The following is a 13399-nucleotide window of genomic DNA, read 5'->3' as shown; positions in this document are numbered from 1 at the left end:
CCCCTACAGCCCAGAAAAGCTACAACAAGCCTGGCCGGGCCATGAAAAGATCTGCCTAAATCTTGGACAGTCTTTCTGAGTCAGGCTGCATTGGGGAAGAGCCTCTTGGGTTTGCAGCAGCCCAGTTAGCTGCTCCAGCCCTCAGGGGGAGCTTCAATTCCACGAAACAACTGCACAGAAACCCCAGCTCCCTAAAGGACAACCCACAGCCCAGAAAAGCTACAACAAGCTTGGCCAGAATGTGAAAAGATCTGCTTACATTCTTAGGCCATCCTTCTGAGTTGGGCTGCCCTAGGGAAAAGCTTCTTGGGTTCTCAGTGACCCAGATAGCTGCTCCAGCCCCCAGAGGATGCTGCACTCCTGAGGAATAGCTGCCCAGCACCGCCAACCCCCTGCAAGAACCCCACAGCCTAAAAACACCAGAGCAAGCTCTGCCCAACCAAGTGAAATCTGCTACCATCTTGGTGTGGACTTCCCAGTCCTGTCTGCCCTCAGGAAGTCCACCTTTGCTTCAGTGAGACCCTGTCAGACCCACCAACACTCCAGAAAAGCCACACTGCCTCAAAAAAGACTGACCAACAACGCCAGCCCTTGGGAAACATTCCACAGCAGTGACAAGGCAAACACTGCCCAGTCACAGAGAGTACAACTCCCCCAGGAAAAAGAAAACAACAAGCAAGATGAAGAAGCTGAGAAACCACCCCCAGTCAAACCAACAGGAGAACTCACCTAAAACAGTCAACAATGAAACAGATCTCTGTAGTCTGACAGACCTGGACTTCAAAAGAGAAATAGTGAAAATACTGAAGGAAATAAGAGAAGATATGAACAGTAATGTAGATACCCTCAGAAAGGAACTAGAAAATATAAGAAGGAGCCAAGAAAAACTAGAACATTCATTTGCAGAGATACAAACTGAACTAAGGGCAGTAAAAACCAGAATGAATGATGCAGAAGAATGAATCAGTGATATGGAAGATAGAATAATGGAAATCACCCAATCAGGTCAGCAGACAGAAAACCAAATCAAAAAACAGGAAAGCAATATAAGAGACCTATGGGATAATATAAAGCGGGCCAATCTACGCATAATAGGAATTCCAGAAGGAGAAGAAAAAGATAAGGGAATGGAAAATATATTTGAAGAAATTATCACTGGAAACTTCCCAAATCTAAAGGATACTGGATTTAAGATACAAGAAGCACAGAGGGCCCCAAACAAACTGAACCCAAACAGACCCACACCAAGACAAATCATGATAAATATGGCAAAAGTTAGTGATAAAGAGAGGATCCTAAAGGCAGCAAAAGCAGAATGTTACTTGCAAGGGAACCCCCATAAGGTTATCAGCTGAATTCTCTACAGAAACACTACAGGCCAGGAGCGAATGGCAAGAGATATTTAAACTGCTAAAAGGAAAAAATATGCAACCTAGAATACTCTATCCAGCAAGAATATCATTTAAAATAGAAAGAGAAATATTTTTTTTTTCCAACAAACAAAACTAAAAGAATACAGCAATACAAAACCCAGGTTAAAACAAATACTGAAAGGGCATCTCTAAACCAAAAAGAAAGGAAGGAAAGAAAGGGAGGAAAAAGAAAAAAAAAAAAAAAAGAACTAGGACTGAGGAAACCACAATCAGAGAGCAGTCACTCAAATAAGCCAGCATACAGATTTGATCATGAACAGGCTTCAAAAAAAATAAAATTAAAAAGAAAAAAATAAAAAGAGTCATCAAAATCATAAAATGTGGGCAAGGGATGTTAGGAAATAAGTAACCCTTTTTGTTTGTTTGTTTGTTTCTCTTCTTAATTTTAGTATAGTAATGATGTGTTTGAACCTACAGGGCCATGAGGCTAAAACACACAATTATAAGAAGGGGTTAGCATACTTAAAAAACAGGGCAAACATAAGCCAAAACCAAATATTGCATTCGCAAAAAATGAAAAAAAAAAAAAAAAACTCCAACAGATAATAACCGGAGACTATCCAACCAAAAAAAAAAAAAAAAAAAAAAGAAAGAAAGGAAGAATGGAAAACCATAGAATCAATTGGAACACAAGGTTCAAAATGGCAATAAAATAAAGACTCATCTATCAATTATCACCTTAAATGTCAATGGACTGAATGCCCCAATCAAAAGACACAGAGTGGCTGAGTGGATGAAAAGGCAAAAACCTTCAATATGCTGCCTACAAGAAACTCACCTTAGGATAAAGAATACATATAGATTGAAAGTGAAAGGGTGGGAACAAGTATTTCATGCCAATAGACATGACAGAAAAGCAGGAGTCGCAACACTCATATCAGACAAAATAGACTTTAAAACAAAAGACATAAAGAAAGACAAAGAAGGACACTACTTAATGATTAAGGGATCCACACAAGGAGAGGATGTTACTATCATCAACATATATGCCCCAAATATAGGAGCACCCAGATACATACAACAAATATTAACAGACAGAAAGGGAGATATTGATGAGAATACAATCATAGTAGGAGACCTTAATACCCCCCTCACATCAATGGACAGGTCCTCTAGACAGAAAACCAACAAAGCAACAGAGATCCTAAAGGAAACAATAGAAATATAAGACTTCAATGATATCTTCAGGACACTACAGCCAAAAATTCAGAATACACATTCTTCTCAAATGCTCATGGAACATGCTAAAGAATCGACCCCATATTGGGACACAAAGCTAACCTCAACAAATTGAGGAGCATAGAAATTATCTCAAGTATCTTCTCTGACCACAACGCCATGAAATTAGAAACCAACCATGGGAAAAGGAAAGAGAAAAAACCTACTACATGGAGACTAAACAACATGCTACTAAAAAACCAATGGGTCAATGAGGAAATCAAGAAGGAAATTAAAAACTAACTTGAAACAAATGATAATGAAGACACAACCTCTCAAAATCTGTGGGATGCTGCGAAAGCAGTGCTCAGAGGGAAATTTATAGCGATACAGGCCTTTCTCAAAAAAGAAGAAAGATCCCAAATTGACAACTTAACCCTCCACCTAAACAAACTAGAAAAAGAAGAACAAAAACGACCTAAAGTCAGCAGAAGAAAGGAAATTATAAAGATCAAAGAAGAAATCAATAAAACAGAGATTCAAAAAACAATAGAGAAAATTAAAAAAACCAAGAGCTGGTTCTTTGAAAAGGTCAACAAAATTGACAAACCCCTGGCCACTCACTAAAAAGAGGAGAGAAAGAACCCAAATAACCAAAATTATAAATGAAAAAGGAGAAATCACAACGGATACTGCAGAAAAAAACAAACCAAGAAGAAAATAATAGAATACTATGAACAACTATATGGCAACAAGTTTGACAATCTGGAAGAAATGGACAATTTTCTAGAATCTTACAGCCTGCCAAAACTGAATCAAGTAGAAACAGACCAACTGAACAAATCGATCACTAGAAATGAAATTGAAGAGGTCATAAAATCACTCCCTAGAAATAAAAGTCCAGGACCAGATGGCTTCACAGGCGAATTCTATCAAACATATAAAGAGGAATTGGCGCCCATCCTCCTTAAACTCTTTCAAAAGGTTGAAGAGGAAGGAGTACTCCCAAAGATATTCTAGGATGCCACCATCACCCTCATTCCAAATCCAGACAGAGATACCACCAAAAAAGAAAACTATCGCCCAATATCATTGATGAATATAGATGCAAAAATTCTCAACAAAATCTTAGCCAATTGAATCCAACAACATATCAAAGAAATCATACACCATGACCAGGTAGGGTTCATCCCAGGTTCACAAGGATGGTTCAACATACACAAATCAATCAACATCATACACCACATTAACAAAAGAAAAGTCAAAAACCATATGATCACCTCAATAGACACAGAAAAAGCATTTGACAAAGTCCAATATCCATTCATGATCAAGACCCTCGCCAAAGTGGGTATAGAGGGAACCTTCCTGAATATAATCAAAGCCATTTACGATAAACCCACAGCAAATATAATACTCAATGGGGAAAAACTGAAAGCCTTCTCACTCAAATCTGGAACAAGACAGGGATTCCCACTCTCACCACTGCTCTTCAACATAGTTTTGGAAGTCCTAGCCACAGCAATTAGGCAAACAAAAGAAATAAAAGGCATCCAAATAGGAGGAGAAGAGATAAAACTGTCACTGTATGCAGATGACATGATACTATATATACATAGAAAACCCTAAGGACTCAACCCCAAAAATCCTTGAACGGATTAATGAATTCAGCAAAGTAGCAGGATATAAGAATAACATTCAGAAGTCAGTTGCATTTCTGCATACCAGCAATGAAATATTAGAAAAGGAATGCAAAAATACGATACCTTTTAAAATTGCACCACACAAGATCAAATACATCAGAATATACCTGACCAAAAAGGTAAAGGACCTATATGCCGAGAACTATAAAACTTTAATCAAAGAAATCAAAGAAGATGTAAAGAAATGGAATGATAGTCCATGTTTCTGGATTAGAAAAATCAATATTGTAAAAATGGCCATACTACCCAAAGCAATCTATAGATTCACTGCAACCCCTATCACATCACTCATGACATTTTTCACAGAACTACAACAAACAATCCAAACATTTATATGGAACCACAAAAGACCCAGAAATGCCAAAGCAATTCTGAGGAACAAAAACCAAGCAGGAGGCATAACTCTCCCAGACTTCAAGAAATACTACAAAGCCACAGTCATCAAGACAGTGTGGTTGGTACTGGTACCAACACAGACAGAAAGACCTATGGAACAGAATAGAGGACCCAGAAATACACCCTGACACCTATGGTCACTTCATCTTTGACAAGGGAGGCAAGAACATAAAATGGGAAAAAGAAAGTCCATTCAGCAAGCATTGCTGGGAAACCTGGACAGCTGTATGAAAGGCAATGAAACTAGAACACACCCTCACACCAGGCACAAAAATAAACTCAAAATGGCTGAAAGACTTAAATATAAGACAGGACACCATCAAACTCCTAGAAGAAAACATAGGCAAAACACTCTCTGAAATCAAATCAACCTCATGAATATTTTCTCTGGTCAGTCTCCCAAAGCAATATAAATAAGAGCAAAAATAAACCCATGGGACCTAATCAAACGGAAAACCATTTGCACAGCAAAGGAAACCAATAAGAAAACAAAAAAATCAACTTTCAGTATGGGAGAAAATAGTTTCAAATGATGCAACGGACAAGGACTTAATCTCTAAAATATATAAGCAACTTATACAAACCAACAGCAAAAAACCAATCAAGCAATGGAAAAATGGGCAAAAGACCTGAAGAGACTATTCTCCCAGGAAGAGGTACAGATGGCCAGCAAACACAAGAGAAAATGCTCAACATCACTGATTATAAGCAAAATGCAAATCAAAATTACCATGAGATACCACCTCACACCAGTCAGAATGGCCATCATTAATAAGTCCACAAATAACAAGTGCTGGAGGGGCTGTGGAGAAAAGGGAACCCTCCTGCACTGTTGGTGGGAATGTCAATTGGTACAGCCACTATGGAGAACAGTTTGGAGATACCTTAGAAATCAATACATAGAACTGCCATATGACCCCACAATCCCACTCTTGGGCATCTATCCGGACAAAACTCTCCTTAAAAGAGACACATGCACCCGCATGTTCATTGCAGCACTATTCACAATAGCGAAGACATGGAAACAACCCAAATGTCCATCAACAGATGATTGGATTCGGAAGATGTGGTGTATATACACAATGGAATACTACTCAGCCATAAAAAAGAATGACATAATGCCATTTGCAGCAACATGGATGGAAGTAGAGAATCTCATCCTGAGTGAAATGAGCCAGAAAGACAAAGACAAATACCATATGATATCACTTATAACTGGATCTAATATCCAGCACAAATGAACATCTCCACAGAAAATCATGGACTTGGAGAAAAGACTTGCGGCTGCCTGATGGGAGGGGGAGGGAGTGGGAGGGATCAGGAGCTTGGGCTTATCAGACGCAATTTAGAATAGATTTACAAGGAGATCCTGCTGAATAGCATTGAGAACTTTGTCTAGATACTCATGTTGCAACAGAACAACAGAACAAAGGGTGGGGAAAAAATGTAAACATGTAAGGATAACTTGATCCCCTTGCTGTAGAGAGGGAAAATTAAAAAAAAAAATTTAAAAAAAATTTAAAAAATTAAAAAATAAAATAATAAAACTGAAAATGAATATAAAATCATATAGAGAATGATTATTATGCTCTCTAAACAAATTAATTAATTTTTTCAAATATTTTCTCCACCTCATTTATGGCCATTTTCAAAGGCCATAAAAATCTTCTCTATTGTCCTTATAAAATACTGTGTGTATAGCAGCTTTATTCATAGTTGTCAATATTTAGGAGCAGCAAAATATCCTTAAGTAGATGAATGAATAAATAAACTGTCACATGCAGACAAAGGAATATTACTCAATGCTAAAATGAAATTATTTAGCAAACCTTGAAATTTCATGGGAGAGTCCTAAATGCTTATTACTAAGTGAAAGAAATGAATGCAAAAAAGCTGCATACTGTATTACTCCAAATATACAATATTCCAGAAAGGGCAAAATTTTGGAAGGAATAATATAATCTATTTTTCTCAGAAGTTAGAGGGGAGAGAGGGATTGGCAAACAACAGAGAATTTTTATGCCAGTAGAAATATTATGTAAGATAATGAAACATTTAATTTGTAATTATACATTTTTCAAAATCCGTAGAATTGCCCATTTGTATTGGGTTTTTGGCTTTTTTGCTGTTGAGTTGTGTAAGTTGTTTGTATATCCTAGAGATTAAGCCCTTATCGGTTGCATCATTTGAAACTATTTTCTCCCATTGTGTGAGTTCTCTTTTCATTTCCTTTTTGTTTTCCTTTGCTGTGCAAAAGCTTGTCAGTTTGATTAGGTCCCATGGGTTTATTTTTGGTCTTATTTCTGTTGCTTTGGGAGGCTGCCCTGAGAAAATATTCATAAGGTTGATGTCAGAGACTGATTTGCCTATGTTTTCTTCCAGGAGTTTGATGGTGTCTTGCCTTATGTTTAAGTCTTTCAGCCATTTTGTGTTTATTTTGGTGCCTGGTGTGAGGGTGTGTTCTAGTTTCATTGCTTTGCATACAGCTGTCCAGGTTTCCCAGCAATCCCTGCTGAAAAGACTGTCTTTTTCCCATTTTGTGTTCTTGCCTCCTTTATCAAAGATGAATTGACCATAGGTGTCAGGGTTTATTTCTGGGTCCTCTATTCTGTTCCATTGCTCTGTCTGTCTGTTTTGGTACCAGTACCACACTGTCTTGATGACTGTGGCTTTGTAATATTGCTTGGTGTCTGGGAGAGTTGTGCCTCCTGCTTGGTTTTTGTTCCTCAGAATTGCTTTGGCATTTCTGGGTCTTTTGTGGTTCCATATAAATGTTTGGATTGTTTGTTGTAGTTCTGTGAAAAATGTCATGGGTAATGTGATAGGGGTTGCATTGAATCTATAGATTGCTTTGGGTATTATTTTTAGCTCCCACTTTCTCTCTACACTTGTAGCTTATATTTCTGGGCCCAGATATCTATTGCCTATCCATATGTATAACTGGTCTTCCAAAGTTAAAAGCAGGAAGGATGTGCCTAACCAAGATCATGTGTGGAGGTAGTTTTTTGAGGTTAACCTGAAGTCAAGACAGAGAGTAAATTAGATACCCCAATACATATGGAAACTTAAGGCTTAAATGGATTTGAGAAAAGGAAGGACTTCCAACTTGTAATATATAGATGACGAGTGAGATTTAGGTGTGTTTAATTGTTTTGGATACAGTATTCTATATACAGTATCTTTTTTAATATACAACTTGGCATAAGATTCTTATATCATCAATTAGACCTGGATCCTGGAACTTAACATTTTGTGATAATTGTTAAAGTCATGGATAAATCACTTCCTGGTAGGGTCTCCTTAAGTTTGACAAAAGTCACAGGTGCACATCATCATGTATAAAATTCTAGTTAAGATTATTTTTCCAAATAAAATGTATACTTTTTTCTCAAAGGATTCACTATTTTCTAATGTTGATATTAGAGGAATATTTATTCATAAATAGTTATGTATTTTGTCTCCTTAGTAGCCACTCTAATAAGTCTCTAAAGTTCTGGGTCCTTTTATTTTGTCTAGTATCTGATTAAGTATATTTGGTTTCAGTTGTATCACATGTCTTTTTTTCCCCAAAACCATACTTTACAATAAATTAAATGAAACAAAACATTATTGTTAATCAGATGTATTAATTTTGTGACTAAATTCTTTTATTTACAATATAATTTTGTAATATATCTTCCCTATCAATTTCCATCATTTCTTTCTAGAAACTACCATGAATAATCCAGAATTTGAACTCTGTAATCTTTTAGGCATGATAGTAGCCCTGAAGCCTTGAAATTAAAAAAAATATATTAGAATTTTCATCTGTGCTTTTCTAGGGAAATAATTTCTAATCCAAAAAAATTCAATCAGCATCCAGGTATCCCTATGTTATATCATAACTATGAAATAGACAGTCTTAGCACCATCATTATTTATAGTTCAATTAACACATTGCCCTCTATGTTGGTTAATGTTATTTGTTATATTAATGCTCTGCACCAAAACTTAACATTCATCATGTGCTACAAAATAATCTGCCAACTTACTCACATACTGCATGGGTTTCATTAAATCATGAAAGGGCAATAAAACTTAAGTGCCCAGTTAACCATTTATCTTCCAAGATTAACAACAATATGCATAATTTCCCAAATGTTCCTGCAAACACACCTGACCATGAAAGACTATAAGATGGATGGCATTGGAATCTCTCTATTCATAATATAGGCAAAAGAGCCAATATATGACTTCATAAAATCCAGAAATCTTAATTTATTAGTGGTCTGTCTTTTCCTAGTTTAATATTTAGCCTACCTATAATTCTGTAATAAGTCTGTTTAAACCTCACCAGTTATTATTAAACTCATCATATTGTTATTCTGCCCACACAAATGACTAAAATGTGTTTAAAATGATCACCCCTATGCTTTTGGCTTGAGTTTTTTTTATGCTTTTGATGGGAAGCAAGTATTAAAATGACAGAAATGGGAATGTATTTCAAAATTTATAATTTTACAACATATACTTTAATCAACACCCTATCATGAAAAATATAGGCTGCAGTAAATCAAAGAATACCATTTTGTCTTTATTTCCCAATTCCACTTGAATAAAAAATTGGAAAAAATTTCATTTTAGTGATAAAACACTAAATTAATATAATCACACATCTTAGTTACTAATTAAACACTTCTTAAGGGAGAGGCAGTGTGATTTCAGACTTAATATCCTTTGATGCATATGTCATAGGGCTAATATAATAAGGTTACTTCCATATTTGGTTCTTTGCAGATCTAAGAAGTTTGTAAAATATGTAATCATTTGTATAATAAATCTATGGGATTGATTACTTATCCAGAATTTCCACAATTGTATATAAAAGTGTTTTTAATGTTTCAAAAAAGTCTTGCATTTATTTTAAGTGATTTTAAGTGATGTTTTTTAACGTTCACAAGGACAGTCCTACAACAAATGGGATATTATTGTTATCCCACAAGTGCTTTACTATAATAGTAAACATTCATGAAAATGTATTCATAATTTTTATTGTATCTCTCCTCATTGTTACTACAATTGACTGGTTTCTAATCATTGACAAAGCGTTCTTCCCAATTTGTTTCCATTAGTGATTGCTGTTTTTATTAGGGATGTAATCAAATCCAATCTGTCACATCTAAATTGAATGTTACCTATAAAAGCAGCACTAAAAATCTTTGAGTTGTCTTTTTGTTTTCTGCTTCCATTTTAATGCTTTCATTTTATATTGTTGCCAGCAACACTTCTTTTAAAAAACTGTTAACCTGATTTAAGTTGAAGTAACAACAGAAGAAATGCAATATCAAAACTGACTTTAGAGTCAGTCCAATGGCACTGTCTAGTGGTTATCAAGCCATTCACTATTTTATTTATTTATTTAGAAAAGGTTTTGTCTTATTGCTACACTCTATATGCAAACTGATGGAATTTTAGAAATATATTTCCAAGCTGTTAAATCTTAAGATACGGCATACCTTAATGTTGTAACATCTATAATTGGCATTATATGATTACCTATAACACTATTGTCTTTCAAATGTTTAAATATTTTTAAAGCTGAATAACCTCTAAATTTATATAATATATAGAATGTTGGAAAAGACAAAGATATGCTACTAATGAGCCACATCATTTTAGGGATGGGACTTAAAATTTCTGAGATTCTGATCAAATGATGATGGTGTTTGGATATGTAAGCTTTAAGGACTCTTTTTAAGAAGCAGTAGTTTTATAAAAGAGTCATCTGAACAGAGGATCACTGGAGAGTCAAACATCTGAATATTTGGGATCACTCAAGATTTAAATAAATGTTTTATATCTTTATAGGCTTTGAAAAAATAGGATTGTTTACATATTTAAAATTCAAATAATTCTGAAAATAGCATTGGGACTTCCCACTGAGAAAAAAAAAATTATTTTGGTTTTATAAGTTGGAGGAAGCAGAAGGAAATCTGAGAAACCTCACTCAACTATAGTAACCAAAAAGGAAAAGCACTATTTGGAATGTTTCTCCTGGTGAGGCTCTAATGACCAATTTCTTAAACAGAGGATTTACACATGAAGTATGATAATGTTTGGAAGGTAAAATGGCACAATCATAGATGGAACAAATATATTGCACCTTAAATTAACTATAGAACAGTTACATTGACATTATTCATCATGCAATAGTCTGTTTAGCAATATTAGATCACTGGCTTCCTCTGTTTCTGTCTTTATTGTTAGAAACAAAACTAAATTAGCCTTAGATAGCATTCTGTGTAGTAATCAGAATTTTACATATACTAATATACTAACACAATACAGCTGTCTGGGGTTCTGAAATACATTTTTAAATACATTTTAGAAACACATACACAAACCACTTCAAACTCCAATGTATTTCATTAGATGCAATTCAAATGTTCATTTATTTTGTAACTTGTAAACCTAACTATTGGTGTTTAGATGTACAGTAAGACAAATTTATTTAATACTTAATAATTTATTAATATTAATATGTAATTTATATTAATGCATAAGTTCATGTATGTTAATTTCATATTTTATGTTAAATATGTAATTTTTTAGTGATCATAGATGTATCTCATTAAAGAATATATCACACTATCAGATTCTCTATTATCACACTGCTTTGGAAGTTTATCCAAATCCTCCTGGATGCTATCTTTGGTTTGAAAATGCTCTAAAAACACTTATATGTGCAATTCCATAAAAATTATTTGAAAGAAAATTTCCATATATAGTAATTAAATATAACCTCTTTAGATTAAGTTTTTTTTTCATTTTTTTTCCTACCCTGTGTGGAGAAAATAAGTGCTCATATACATAAAATCCCACTCTACAATTCCTATAATTTCATGAAGAATTTTATTATGTTCATCATTGTGCTTAGAAATATTTGTGGCACACAAGAGATGCTCAGTAAGCATGTGATTCATATTAATACCAGCAGGTGCTGTTGGTGAAGTCTCTTTTTATAAAAGATGTGATGGTTATACAAAAACTCTCTTGGTTAGCAAAAGTCCTACTCACTCTCAAAAATTATTTAAGTGTGGGGGAAGGCACGCTAAAAATAAAAAAAAAAATTCTTAGTTTTCCATGATTTACTAGAACTATGATAATCATATTTCCAGGCTATAAGAGGCACTCCAGGACCAGAATTAATTGCCTGAATTGAGATCTATGTTGACCATCATATCATGGTCTTTCTCTCAACTTGCCAAAGCAGAAATAAAAGCTTAAAATTTCACTGATTAACCCAAGTCAAATCAACTGACAGGGCTGGTGACCAGGCTTCGTGTTTGATACCAGCTTTCAGGTTTTTCATGCTGACATGAAAAACTACCTCACTATTGACTGAATTAAGTGGTCTGCTTCACCAGCCAACACCAGTAAATGCAATGTAAAGCATCAGTATGAATTACCTGGAAAATTATTCATTCCAGGTCAAAGCACAAAAAGTTTATAGCCACAATCCCAGGTATAAGAAACATGTTGTCACTGAAATTAATAAAGCCTGCTACTAGGATTTTTTTTTTTTTTTTAGAAAACTTAGAGGAATGGAAAATTGTCAGCTTATAAGTAGCTCAACACAATCTGAGATCAAGATCCCTCACATCCTGGCCAACAGGCATTTGCAGACAGATGTTAAGGGTGGAGAAAATGAATCAGAACTACCTCCAATTTGTTATCTCTAATGGCTCAGTAGCGAAATAAGTCCCATTTTAAATACCAGCCCATTAAGCTTGCTTTACTGCTCAGCAATGTAGTTGAATGGCAGAAAATAAATAGTTAAAATATAATCAAATGGAAAGAAGGTCCCAAGTGACCTCATTCATCTAAAACAAAGGGAGGTATAAATGGAAACAAGGGGATAATTTTGAAAAAGCATGAAATGGTTATTTTGTGTAGAAAGAGAAAAAAGGACTTTTACAACCATCTGAAAAAAAATAAATTAACAATAATCTCTAGAATGATTCATCCCTATGCCTGAGATACAATTAAAAATTTAAGATACATGCTTCTAATATGAACATTAAGATTATCTAATTCAGAGCATAAATTGAGTAGGGAGAGAAGAATGGAAACTTGGACAACAGTATATTAAGACCCTTAGCTGACTGGTTGTTTTAAATTGCCCTTGATGGGGAAAGGATAAAAATGGCAGAGGAGTAACACATCAGGCTCAACTTATCCCACAAACATATGAAAAAGATAAAACTGTAAGTAGAATGATTCATACATAACATCTACTGAATTCTGGCAGAAGAACTTAAACAAGAAAGGGCAAGAAACCCTCCACAAAACTGGGTAGAAAAAAAGCAAAAAAAGAGAGAGAGAAAAGAATCAGGGTGGGACTAGCACTCCTGAGAGTGAGTTGTTAAAGAGAAAATAAACCCACACCATGGGAAGCCACCTAACCAACAGGGAGGTCAGTGGAGAGAGAGGGACCTCAAAGTCACCAAAAAAGGAAAAAAAAAATGCAGCAGCTGGATTGAGGAGGGCAAAGAAAGTTGAGACCTGCACTGATTATCTGTACTACAACCTATCCAATACAGCCAGAGATGCTCAGGAAGGGTCTGGGTGCTGGGACTCAGGCTCCAGAGCTCAGTTCCAGGGAGAGGAGTAGTGTTGGCTGTGTGGAGAAAGACTGAAGGGCTAGGGAGAGGTGTGTCAAAGAATGAA

The sequence above is a fragment of the Sus scrofa genome, chromosome 6 (genome assembly GCF_000003025.6).
Source record: "Sus scrofa isolate TJ Tabasco breed Duroc chromosome 6, Sscrofa11.1, whole genome shotgun sequence".
In the NCBI taxonomy this organism is placed as follows: domain Eukaryota; kingdom Metazoa; phylum Chordata; class Mammalia; order Artiodactyla; family Suidae; genus Sus; species Sus scrofa.
The sequence above is the reverse complement of the archived record's forward strand: the minus strand, read 5'-3'. Positions refer to the sequence as shown.